Source organism: Saccostrea cucullata, unplaced genomic scaffold (assembly GCF_032062105.1).
Source record: "Saccostrea cucullata isolate Sc308-1 unplaced genomic scaffold, CSIRO_AGI_Scuc_v1 ctg17431, whole genome shotgun sequence".
Taxonomy (NCBI): domain Eukaryota; kingdom Metazoa; phylum Mollusca; class Bivalvia; order Ostreida; family Ostreidae; genus Saccostrea; species Saccostrea cuccullata.
In genome coordinates this window covers 418-11,224 of record NW_026934057.1, presented here as the reverse complement: position 1 = coordinate 11,224, position 10,807 = coordinate 418, and the positions used below count along the sequence as shown (strand labels likewise).

The 10,807-nt window shown below is 32.0% G+C and overlaps 1 long non-coding RNA gene and 1 pseudogene across 1 annotated transcript; both read left to right on the top strand.

Moving 5' to 3' along the window:
• Positions 1-1,658: 1,658 nt before the first annotated feature.
• LOC134239865 (uncharacterized) lies at positions 1,659-6,113 on the top strand (annotated as a pseudogene).
• Positions 6,114-8,076: 1,963 nt separating this feature from the next.
• LOC134239867 (uncharacterized) lies at positions 8,077-10,404 on the top strand. Its single transcript, XR_009986313.1, has 3 exons — positions 8,077-8,152; positions 9,567-9,688; positions 10,263-10,404. It is a non-coding gene; the product is annotated as an uncharacterized LOC134239867 (long non-coding RNA).
• Positions 10,405-10,807: the final 403 nt, after the last annotated feature.

Here is a 10,807-nt window from a genome sequence, read left to right as displayed (position 1 = left end):
ATTTTAAGAGGTATTTCAAATCGGTGTAAGGAATTTTAAATAAAGTAATTTCATGTTGAAGTGCTGTTTTTGCTGCATTGTCAGCCTTAGTGTTTCCAGGGATGCCGATGTGGCTCGGAATCCAACAAAAATTCACTGTTTTACCCTGTTGAGCGAAATAATTAAACTGTATTAATATATCTAAAATATAAGGGTGATCAAGATTCTTGTTTTTAATGGATTGTAAGCGGGAAAAGAGAGTCAAAAATAGTAAATTGTTGTCACTGGAAGATTTTATATATTCAAATGCAAGTTGTATGGCTTTTGCTTCCGCAGTAAATATTGTTGCTTCATTTGGAAGACGTGTTGAGAAAATACTATTATCAATTACTGCAGCTGATGCAACTGTATCCTTGTCTTTCGAACCATCTGTATAGATCTCGACTGTAGGACCATTAGAATGTTTTATTTCGGCCAATTTTTGTTTAAAAATAAGAGGATTTGTTTCTGATTTCTTAAATTCAGTTAAAGATATATCAACACTTGGTTTTATTAATTTCCAGGGCGGTATTTCAGAAAAATTTGAGGGTTTTATAATATCCAAAGTAAGGTCAGAGTCTCTAATATGCTTTTTACATCGTAGACCAAGTGGTTTTATACACGTTTTTCTTTTATGATACAAGTCCTCGTTCTGCGGATAAAAAACACAGTTATAAGCAGGATTATTAACATTTGCTTTTAATTTCAGAATATATTGTAGGGAAAGTTTAATTCTATGTAAGTCGAGGGGTGGTTCATTTGCCTCGACATATAAACTGTTTTTAGGAGAAGTTCGAAAAGCTCCCAAGCACAGTCTAAGGCCTTGATGGTGAATTGCTCAGAGCTTTTACGTAAGAAGTTCTTGCCGAGCCATACACAATACAACCATAGTCTAACTTGGATCTTACTAAAGAACGATATAGTTTTAAAAGAGTATTTTTATCTGCCCCCCATTTTGTTTTTGCAATTACTTTAATAACATCTAAAGCCTTCGTGCATTTTTCTTTAAGCATTTTTATATGTGATACAAAGAATTTACTATCAAAAATGATACCTAAAAACTTTATTTCTTTTACAATCTGAATTGGATTTCCATCGAGCAGCAGACGTGGTTCGTCATGCGCTTTCCGTTTGGAACAAAAATGAACACAAGCGGTTTTGCTTTTTGAAAATTTGAATCCATTTACATCAGCCCAATTTTGAATTTTATTTAGACAACTCTGCAATTTTCGTTCAATATAGTTCATATTTTTGGATTTAAAACAAAGAACAAAATCATCAACATATAAACTTCCATGCATATCATTTTCAAGAACTTCTGCTAAGTTGTTGATTTTTATACTGAATAGAGTTACTGATAGAATACTACCTTGTGGTACACCCATTTCCTGTTCAAAACTTTCTGAATATGTAGACCCTGCGTCTTTAAAATGTCTATCATTCAAGAAATTCTTGATAAAATTAGGTAAATGTCCTTTAAGCCCCATAGTGTAAAGGTCTTCTAAAATGCCATGTCTCCATGTAGTAGCATATGTTTTTTCTAAATCAAAAAAAAAGATATAACATGCTTTTTTTTAATAAAAGCATCTCGAATATAGGTTTCCAGTCTATAGAGAACTTGATGCATGCTAAAAGTAACAATGTATTGTAGGTATTGGATAATAAAGGCAAAAGTGAAGGAAGGATGTCAGTCACTGGATACTAGGAGGGGAAGAAGTGGACAGAAATTTCCAGTGAGATGTATTTACAGGCCAAAACGTACGTCAAACCACTGCTGTGAGATATGGTGACCAACAGCCTGACTGCAGAGAAGTCCCCCTTCCCATGTTGCCTAAACAAGACAATTGCATATAAAGACTACCTAAAAACATTTCAAGACAGAGGTCTGATTTCCAAACGAAGCTTCTACAGAATATGGAGAGAACATTTCAACAATGTTAAAGTCAAAAAGGTAAGACCAAGTTTATCAATGTACATTGTGATTGTAAGGCTAAAATTTGATTCCTAGACAATATATCTCCAAAAAATTGGTGTAGGGAGGGTTTCCAATCATTTTATTGGCAATAAAGTAGATGATTTTTTTTACACTCACCTTTTCTTTAAATCAATGATCAGTTTTAGATAATATATATATTTTCCATACTTTTCATGTGTGATCAATAGCTTTGCATTATTGCTATATCATTGTGTAAACATAGGGTATTGCTTCAAAGAAGTAACCATGTCTCTTAAAAATTGAAACAAAAGTGATAGTTGAGTACTTAACTATGAGAAATGATTAGAAAATTTTTTTTAGTTGGGCCCCCCAAATGGCCAATTTTTTTTTATCAAACATACAATAAAATTTGGGGTGTGGCTATCTTAAAATCAATTTGTGCGGGCCTCAGAACATTTCAATTTATGTGGCCTTAATGAAATTTGAAGAGTTTTGTACAAGCTCCAAGTTTTAAAGTCTTTATATAATAATCACATACATAACAAAAAATAATTAGGAATGTCTTTAAAAAAATTATATAAATATATTGTGAATTTCACATCAAATTAAAAATTTTTGGGAAAAATATTTTTTTTAATTTTCATTACGCAAATTTTTTAGTTGTAATATTTTTTAAGATATGAATAGTATTTTTTTTGCATATTTACTTTTTTTGATAATAAAGTGAATTTACAGCCACATTCATCTCAGTCTAATTAAAATTAGAAGTTGCCTCACATACTGATACATTACATTTAACAACATCCCATAGAGGGTAACATCAGAGTTCAAAATCAGAACAACTCAACTTATTCACTCAATCAAATCTACAGTGATTTTCAGGCAACAATCAAAACACTTACATTTAACAACATCCCATGAGGGAAACATCAGAGTTCAAAATCAGAACATCTAACTTATTCACTCAATCAAATCTACAGTGTTTTTGCAGGCAACAATTTGATTGGTTTATAAATTTGACCTCTGATCTGACCCTCTATGGGATTTTTTGGTTATTAGTGCATTATATGCGAGTGAATCTAACATCTGATTTAATTAATTCCATTCCAGTTAAACAATTTTACAAGGTTGCATCCATGGAATTGAAAATTTTTTTCTTTTAGTTTCAGAAGTTTTCCAAGTGAAATGAGTGCACAACTTTTAGGGAGGCACTTTCTCAGAAGCTCACCAAGGAAGAAAGACTGAGGCTAAAAGGTAAAAAATTCATTTGAAATTTCAAGAGTAAGTTAATAATAACTATTTGTAATTTCAAATATATAAGGCTGATAATGAATGAAATAAAGGCTAACTTTGACATTTATCTAAAATAAAAAAATGATAAATTGCCAACATATAGTTTTAGATTGTTCACAGTAATTTGAAAAGAAAAAAAGAACGAGATGTTTTCTCTGTGACATTGTGATATTTTCACATTTAAATTGTTATCCCAAATTTTTTGGGAAAAATTAAATTCAAGTGCTGTATAAATAATATATCTTATTCTTTTATCCAAAATTAGATTATCAAGAGAAAAGTACTACAAGCACAGAAGCAAGAGCGAGAATCCAGCTAAATACACCAGTCTGATAATAAAACATGGATCAATCTAAGACCAACTTACCAAGATTTCCAGAGAATTTCAAGGTATTGAATTAATGAAGTCTCTATAATTTACCTGAAGTACTAATGAAACTAATGAACATGATGAAAGCAAATATGCATTAATTTGAAAATAGAATTGGCAAAGTATGTTTCAGTACATTGTTATGTGCTCACACATTTTATCACATTTATTTATAATGTTGAAATTGTTATCTGGTACATTTGTAATTAGTGTACATTTATCATTGAAACTAATGAATATTAAATTTTTTTCAAGTAGAGGGACTGACGCACATTATCACCATGTGACGGGTTTTTTTGAACCATGGATCAACAAATCCTATGTGTATACCTGGACGGATCAGTTTTCCTCTGACTGTAACATAACACTGAACTGCTTGATGCTAGTCTTGAAAGATACAGCAATGGTAAGTTATTTGTAAATTCTTTTATGGGTACAGGATTTCTAAATTTTTTGTTCATTTCGTGTGACTTTTTTAATTTGATAAAATTATGGTAATCATTCTCCAAAATTACTAATACATTTCTTGGATTATATGTCATGCTTATTTATAAATGCCTGTTTTGATTAATAACATTCATGGAAGCTCTTACTTGTGAAATATTTCTATCTATCTGAGAGATTATATGACCCTGACTAAGGTCATTCTGGAAAGGTCTAGGTCACCAATTTAAAAGAGTCTAAAATTGTGACATGATTTTCTAATGAGAAGGAGCATTGGATGTTTATATTTTACTAAATTATTACTGTAAATGGGAGGATGTGACTTTTATTTTTAGGCAATGTTTTTTTGGCAAGTTACATTCACAAATTTTGAATGGTCACTTTAGGAAATTTAGCAAGGGATATATTATTTAATGAACTAAGTTTCAGTACCCTTTTTAAATTTTCTTTCTACCTCTTAAAAATATATATCCTGTGCCTTAAAAAATTACAGAATAAAGTCAAAACTCATAATATTTCATCATAATTCATATAACAGAAGTAAAACAAAGTTTAAGTCAGATAATCTCTCAGTACTTGCACAAGGCCTTCCTATTATGCTTATGAAAAATAGAAAAAAAAATTAGAAAAAGTTTTAAGTACAAGATATGCATATTTAAAGAAGTATATCAATAAATAGCTAATTTGTATACATTGTTTCTAGGTTAACAATGGATCACTGCCTCCAGTATTGTACCTGCAAGCAGAAAACCCCCCCCAAAGGATAACAAAAACAAGTTTGTTATCATGTTCCTGGCAATGCTGGTTAAAGCTGATTTTAAGAAGGTAAGACATAACGTTGCACATAAAAAAGTTACGATTCTTGACAAACCTCTTTATAAGTTTAACTTAGCATCATTTATTGACTAAAAATTACAGTTTACTAATTTAAATTTATATAATTTAGTTTTAATTTGTGGGTTATGGCACAAATGATATTTTGGTGCACCGCAAGCTGCCTTGGGAATTTCTGACCCGTTTCTGTCTATCAGTTGAGTGTCTGTCTTTGTCCCCTAACTGTCCATCTGTTACACCTTGTATCTCAAGAACTGTAAGAGATATGGACTTAAATTTTGAAAATTTTTTGCTTGGGGCATCTGTAAATTGTCATGGTTACCGACCTAATGAACCTTGACCTTGTCCTTTGACTTCCTTGACTTAAAAGTTAAAAATACCAATATAAACATATTTGTGACATATGAAGGGGTAATTTTGTGCACTGATCATGAAACTTTATGAAGTACCCGCATTAGAATTCACTTGACCTACTTTAAAAAATCCCCCAAAAATTCAATTTAACTGAAGACTTTTTAGTTTGAGTAGTGGGTGTTAATAATTAAACTTTATCATGTTTATGAGTGGATAATACTGTTCTTGAACCGTGTATGATATTCAGTAACCACACAAGCTGATTAGATATTATGAAAAACATGAAAGAATGTTAAATTCTTATGTTAAAATTCTTTCAGTGGTATTCATACATTTTTACATTGTAGATAAAGCTGACATTCCTGATGGTGGGCCACACCCACGAAGACATTGATCAGTGTTCAGCTGCATCAGCAGGGAGGCCCACACACAGAAGATCATTACCTGACAATCTTCATGAGATGGTGGAGAAAAGCTTCTGTCCAAAAACCCGAGGTCCAGCACCTAGACAATCTCTGGGATTTCAGGGGGATGACATCCATGGAAGAATTTACGGGGAAAAAGGAGCCTCATGTCTTCAAATTTCCAAAAGTCCGGGAGAGTGATGCTGTCATACAAAAACTGGCCCATCTCCCAAGAGGATATCGTGATGTTATCTTCATGACTTGGTGCCAGGATTTGCAGATGGGCCAATGTGGTGAGCCAAATTTAAAATCAACAGCATCACCGAAGACATGAGGCGGGATCTCCCTAGGTGGGGAGAGACTGGAAGGTTCACAGCTTCTGAAGTGGACTGGTGGACCTCCTATCTGACATCAATGCAGAAGAAGAAGGAGGACCGCCCCATCTACCCTGCCAAGGTAAGGCCCCCCCAGAACAGATCCTGTTGGAGACGAATCTCCATGGGGCCTCAACCAAAAACAAAACTTAAATTTAGCAGGGTACAGGTCAGTGGTAGGGGAGTCCAACATTCCTAGGCCAAATTGTGATGATAGGAACAAAAAGTTCCTCTTACAAAACTGAAAATCATGTGAAAACTGCATTTATGAAAAGCATCATGGTCTTGTATTTATTTATTTCTCAAATTGTTAGATTGATTTGAATGCACCAAAATATTCTATTTTTGTTTACAATGTATTTATCAAAAATAGTCTTGTGACTGATGTCTGTTATTGTGCTTTATTTTTTTTTTTTCAAATTTTAGATTAATTGAATACACCAAAAATTCTATATTTTTTTTTACATTGTAGTTATCAAAAATAGTCTTGTGACTGATGTCTTTATTGTGATGTTTCATAAAAGGTCATTTTTCCAACAGGCCAATCAATTTTTTGGCTTATGCACTTGTGTATTTATTTTTATATAATGAATATTTATTGAATACAATATGATTGTACCTTTCCATGCAAATCATTATTAAAGTTGACATATTATGTGTAGTCACTATTTGGGAGAGATGTTGGCAATTTAAATTTAAGAAAAGTTTGTAAATTATTTTTATTTTTCCGATATTTAAAATATTTTTATGGCAATTTCAGTATTTGTAGAATAAGAGATTTTTTTAAAGGATAAGGTATGGAAATTATATGATAAAATTAAGATATTCAGGTTTATACATTGAAATTGACAAGTACAAACACTGGTGTATAAAAGTCAATAGTGAACACCTTTTTTGTTTTTTACGAAAACATCTCAACAAAAATATAGCTTTGCTAGTCCTTTCTTTGATTTGCAAAATATTTTGTTTTTTTAGTCACAGAAAAACCATTCATACTGTCTCATCTAATTTTTAATAAATTTTATTTCTTTTCTATCTAATGTATTAATCAGTTATTATAAACGTTTGGTTTGTATGAAAAAACATGAACAGTATAAAATTTTCAGATGGGACCCAAAAAATTTGAAATTGTTCTAAAAATTGTCAATATTTTTGTTCAAGGGAAACAACAGAAATAAAAGGAACTATAAAGCATACATTTTTTATCTTCTTTTAATGAACGATAAATTTGGGACATAGATTGTATAATCCAATAATTAAATGAAAAAGGGTTTCCATTGCAGAATGAACTCATGTTCATCTGAGAAAAACATAACAAATCCAGACATTAAAAAAAAAAAGGGGTGAAATCCATAAAGCATTTGCTTTCTTAACTGAAGAGAGGAAGAGAGAAATTCAATTTATTTTTGGGGGGAATTGATTGTTTTTAAATTCTTTAGTTAATGAGTAAACTTTCTGAAAATTGACTCATGTAAGTATGGAGTCGATAGGGTCATGTTTTATGTAAAAGTTTTTTTTTTCAACTTTGAAAGAAGCAGCTTAATTTCAAAAGAACTTGCTACTATGCAGCTTGTGTGAATGGTATTAAAAAAAAAACAGATGGCCACACACTGCTTCGAGGGGAAATAAATTTTAGTTGATGGGAAGTAAGGCCATCTTTTAAAATTCGTTTTTGATCAGTGATACACCAGGACGGCTAAGTATGTGAAAGCTAGCCATCTCCTAAGGGTCTACAAATATACAAGTTCACTGTTGCACTTTTTCTTTCCGTTCACACGACAATTACAACAAATAAAAAGGAAACAAAAAATCTGTCTTTTTTTATCCAAAGACTGTGACCAAAGGACACAACTTTTAAATACAATCGGATCACGCTCGCCCTTTTCCGTAACCGATAAAAAAAAGCTTTTATTATGCAAAGTTATTCCGGATAAATCTTATTTTGACTTTTATCTATCTACAAATTACATCCGGTATACAAAGTAACCAACAAAATGACAACCCAAGGCTAGAAGAAGAAAGGAATGAGAGCACCAAATCCCCGGATGAACACATGGCTTTGTTTGTTATGGAACATTAAACAGAACACTGAATGGGTAGGCGTTACGCCATTGGCTGAAATCAGGTATTTGATTGTTTTCATTTTAAAGTAAAATTAATGACCTTTGAAATAAATGATGGGATGAGGGAATATTACAGAAACTATAGAAATACCAGGGAAGATTTTAGGAGTGGGGGTTGATTTTTTATGTGGCGTGTTATTTACTGCGAATCTCTATAAGTTGAAAATAACTGCAATTTTGACCTATAAACGCAATGGGACCATATATTTTTTTCAGTATTTTTTGTTAGGGCTTAGAACAAAGTTTGAAATGATGCTAAAGATTTTTCTGAAATTGTCATAGTAAAGTACTGAGAGGGCCTAAGGTTTGTATGGAGTTCTATGGGAAAATAATTAGTGGTCTTTTCCCTATAGAGACCCCAATTTTTACATGGTAAAGTGATTTGAAAGTCATGAAATGTTATTTTTAGCTAATTATTTGAAGATTGATGACATTTCGAGAGAAAATTTAGCAAAAATTTGAATTAGTTTACTGCGGTAATGGGGTTAGTGGTGATTTGGGTCTATTGAAGAGAGAAGGGGGGGGGGTAAGAGAAGATAGAATTTAGTAAAGGCCTGTACAGTTGACATGGTCAAAGGAGGAAGGTAAGTTAAGAGAATGTATTAGATTGTCCTTAAGATGAATGATTGTATGTATGAATAGATTTATGTATGTATTTTGCATGTACATGTGACTGTGTATTTATCATGTTTTGCTCTATCTGTGTATATTATGGAAGTGTAGGACAGTGACCTGGTGTTCATTTTTTCTTAGTTTCTTGGACTTTTGCACTTTTGGCATTTTTTCAAATAATTAAGGTGGCACATAAAAGGAATTTTTGTGATGGACAAGTGAAAGGAGGACATTTTCTGTCTTGTCATCTCATGTTTGGTAGTGTATGTGTTCCTCGGGATTGCCCCCCCCCCTTTCTTGGCTGCAGGGTGATCAATTTGTAGTTTTGTTGTTTCTATGTTGTAGCTACACAAAGGTCTATGTTTTCTCTTTTTTTGCTATTTGTAGTTTCATCAGAATTACTCGCTGCGACTCACTTTCTAATGGTTTCTAGTTTTTGTACTTAGAGTTACTTCCCTTAGACCTGCTGACCAGACAGGTAGAATTTCAACTTGATGATATCTTAACTGTTGTGACCTTTGGCTTCTGATTTTTTTTCATAAATTATTGTAATGACCTTGAACTGCATGTATGACATTTGACCTTTATTATATTTACATGTAATAATATGTAATATTGAAAAACATGTATTCCACCCTTGGCGGATCCATTTTTCATACATTTAGCTATGTAGAAGACATGTAATTAAGGAAATTTTTAGAAAACTTGAAAAATATTGTTGTTTCTTTCATGATTTATGCTTAATTTGACTAATTTTATTGATTTATTTTCATTTAAGCACTTTAGAGGAATTTCATCTTTCAGCTTTCTTGGCCCCGGGAGGGTTCGGTCTCTGATCAGCAGGGGCATTTTCTCTATATAAGAAGAAAATGGAGACTCCCTACCCACCCGATGTATTTTGTCGGACAGTTTTCTGTACATTGCAGGTAAATTTTTTATTTATTAACTTTCCAGCCTCTTATTGTATAGTACATTTTGGGGGTTGAAGTTAGTTTTTGCTTTTCTTTAATTTTTAAAAAAATTATTTAAATTCTCTTTTCTTAGCATGAAATTCAAAAAGTAGCTTCTGATTGTAATGTATAAGACTATAGATATTGAACTTTGATTTTTATCAAAAGGATTGATTTACTCTTGTCTAAATTAATTGTAAAGAAAAATAAAAGGGGCACCCGCTATTTCTTTAAGTGTTTTTCACTGGGGGGTGGGGAAACTTTTTTGTACATACTTAAGCAATAGGAGGGATTAGATAAGAATCAATTAGTATATCAGAGTCTTAAATAATTTACTTTGCATAAGCATAAAAAAAATTCTATCTCAGTCTTTTTTAAAAATTTTGAATTTTGCTTAATTATGTATGATTTATCCAATTTTGGAGCTTTTTACCTAATTCTGGGTAGAATCCACCCTTATGAAATTATTGACTCAATTTTGACTTAATATCACTTTATTAACATTAAAACACAAAAACAATTCATTGTACAAATATTTTATTTATTACAGTCACCAAGATATCCAAATATCATCACCGGCCCAGACGTCATTCACTCCTTTGAACTGTGCTGGTAGCAGTAAGGTGTCATCATTTGAGATGGTCACAGTATCCAATACACTGAAGTCACAGGACTCAAATTTCATACATGTTCACAGGTAGGTGTATAGTCTTTGAAATTACCCCAATTGACTAATTCTGGGACAGGTAAGTATGTAAGTATAGGAATGAGAGCACCAAATCCCCGGATGAACACATGGCTTTGTTTGTTATGGAACATTAAACCGACTACTGAATGGGTAGGCGTTACGCCATTGGCTGAAATCAGGTATTTAATTGTTTTCATTTTAAAGTAAAATTAATGACCTTTGAAATAAATGATGGGATGAGGGAATATTACAGAAACTATAGAAATACCAGGGAAGATTTTAGGAGTGGGGGTTGATTTTTTATGTCGCGTGTTATTTACTGCGAATCTCTATAAGTTGAAAATAACTGCAATTTTGACCTATAAACGCAATGGGACCATATATTTTTTTCAGTATTTTTTGTTAGG